Source organism: Diachasma alloeum, unplaced genomic scaffold, assembly GCF_001412515.2.
Source record: "Diachasma alloeum isolate Michigan unplaced genomic scaffold, Dall2.0 Dall_scaffold_01149, whole genome shotgun sequence".
In the NCBI taxonomy this organism is placed as follows: Eukaryota; Metazoa; Arthropoda; class Insecta; order Hymenoptera; family Braconidae; genus Diachasma; species Diachasma alloeum.
The window spans coordinates 17,774-20,450 of record NW_021681259.1 but is presented as its reverse complement, the minus strand read 5'-3'; the positions used below and the strand labels follow the sequence as shown (position 1 = coordinate 20,450).

Genomic DNA, 2,677 nt, shown 5'->3' with positions numbered 1-2,677 from the left:
GCAAATTTCAGTTCACAAATCAGATATAGAGAAATTCACTTATACGAAAATATTCTTTCTTCTCATACAGATTTAGCCAATTCGATTGGATAATACAACGGGTCTACATTTATTCTTTTTAAGGATAATCTTGGGGATAATTTTTCCTCCTTGAGCTGACTACAAATGCAGTTTAACAATGTTGACGATGAACTTGTTATTTATCGTTATTTTCTGTGCCATTCACTATTTATTATTCTTTTATAATAACTTCTATTGTAATTATCATTATAACAGGAGCATATACTGAATTCAACTTGCATACAGTGTTTGGTTTTGAACATAAAGTCATAAAAAATTATTGTCTGGGTTGATTTTATTGTCAAGTCGCAATCTAATGATTGCTTCCTCAATTACCGGAAAACAACTCTCAATGGCAGACATGAATTCCACTAGAAACTTCTTTAAAAACTACAAATGTATTCAACTCTCACTCGCATATTTCGTTTAAGCTAAAGACAACTCCAGGACATTCCTTTTTGTTGAAAAGAAAAATTAAATTCCATGCATTCTTATATTCTAGTATTTAAATTCTGTAGTTCCCATGTTCTAGATGTAAAGTATTTCACAAAAAAATATCATATAGCGCTAGCATACTGCTGAACGCCTGATGATTGCAGCTTCACTCTGTATTTTCCTGAGATTGGCAGCTTAGCGATAATTTCGAAAAATATCCCTCCGCGTGAAAAAATCCACAAATAAAAAAAAAGGAAATCGGACCAAACAAAATTTTCATGGATATGCTTGAGTCTAAAAGAAGAGAATAATGAGAAAGTAATTCAAGTATTATTTACACATTACTTGAAAACATGAATAATTTTTTTTGTCAAATATTCCTCATCATTATTTTCATAATATCGTTCTCATTCTTTGCTAAATTTAACCTAATCAACTATCAGTATATCGTCCCGGCCTCTGAACTTCAAATTCTTATGGGAATTTCATTGTGAAAAGTATATTCCGCTATTTTTTAGTCATTCAAGTACGAAAACTCAACCGTAAGTAACAGTCATAAATTCCTGTTAACATCAGAATTAGGTAAAAATAATTAGATAAAAAAAACAAAGTGCTGAGTCGGCTATGATAGTTCCGAGTCAAAATATTACTTATTCAGTCAGTAAAATATTTCTCTCGAGTAAAAATATCAACTCTAATACTGAAAAATATTATAGATGGCTAAATATGTAAAATGGAAAGTAATCAGTATTATGACGATATCAAAATCACAGCACTTGAATCTTTCTTCATAAGAGTTGGTCTTGTTTATGCTGATCTTGATGGTCTCCTCGCTCCTGATTGACGTTCTTAAACAACTCACCGATGACATCTATCAGAACTTTACACACTCTAGTTGCGCTGAAATCTTTTTTCTTTTGCCCTTTAGCTTCCCTCCCATAGGCAGAGTAGTCCAGCTCCACCACCTTCTTCACCATAGCAGACATGTCCGTGGAAACACGTTTTTTCATTTTTCTGGTTACTTATCAAAACCTTGAAAAAAAGATGCTGAAAGGAGAAAAATAGAGATATAGATAAGTTGACGCCAACGGGAATTAATGAAATGAACAATATCTGATGAATTACCAGAGATTGCATTTCATTCTCGTCTATTTCCAACACCGCCTCATAGTTTATAAATTACTCTAGAGTCTCGAGTGGTAATGGCACAGATAAACGTCTTTGTACTTCAATCAAGCTTGGTCCAGCTGCTGGAGGTAGATTTGTACCAACGATGGTACTTTTCAATTCATTGATTGATTTTCGAAAGTCGTAGGCCAACCTCTGCCTCAGGCTTTCCAATTTCTTCTCCAATTTTTCATCAAAGTACTTCTGAAAGGCGGCATCGACCATTGGATGGTTATTCAAATGTACGCCTACGCAGGATGGCTTCCTGGAGATGTCAATGTTTTTTTCTTTTTGAAAATAGGTGGCTCAGACCGTGAAGACTTTGGGTTCTTGGGTGGACTAATAATGCCATCCATCCAATCATCATTCCCTCCAGGGAATCGCCATCCATCAAAAGATGAAGTTCGTTTCCTTTTATCTATAGAAATTGAAACGAACAAAAAAATTAATTTGTAGATAGTACCATCAGCGTAAATTAATTGATCATCAGCATCAGCTCTACAACTAAAGATAATTAAATATACAAACAAACTTTACCTGTACGTTGATTAATAGTTGGTGGGGATGGTGTCAAATCTAGTGGATTTTCCGAGTGTTTTTCCGGATTATTAGATTTTTTGGGTGATGATCGGATTGGTGAAGGATTCATAGGAAAGAGATCATCTGTTTCGAGGTCATCACTCTCGAGATCATTCGACAGACTCATGAGATTTTTTGCTGTTCGTAAAAGCTTTGGATTCGATCGTGGAAATCATTTAAAATAGAAATTCTCCTGCTTGCTCGCTATCCTTTTATATTAGAATTATTCAAACATTTTCAAGTAAACTAAAGTTTTTCTTCGTGCAGTACAAAATGATTGAATAATCTAATCAACCCGAGTTTAGAATAGAGAATATATAGAATGCTGGAAAAAATACTCGGTGCAGCACCTATTACCTGTTTTGGAAGATTTTGACCCACTCATGATCTTAGTCCTTCCAGAAGAATTGTCTAGGTCCCTCGAGATTTTATCCGC

At 34.3% G+C, this 2,677-nt stretch overlaps 1 long non-coding RNA gene across 1 annotated transcript; it reads right to left on the bottom strand.

Moving 5' to 3' along the window:
- Nucleotides 1-1,504: 1,504 nt before the first annotated feature.
- On the bottom strand, nt 1,505-2,396 carry LOC107045975. The gene is made up of 3 exons (XR_001461501.1): nt 2,200-2,396; nt 1,621-2,080; nt 1,505-1,542 (listed from the first exon to the last, which is right to left on the bottom strand). It is a non-coding gene; the product is annotated as an uncharacterized LOC107045975 (long non-coding RNA).
- Nucleotides 2,397-2,677: the final 281 nt, after the last annotated feature.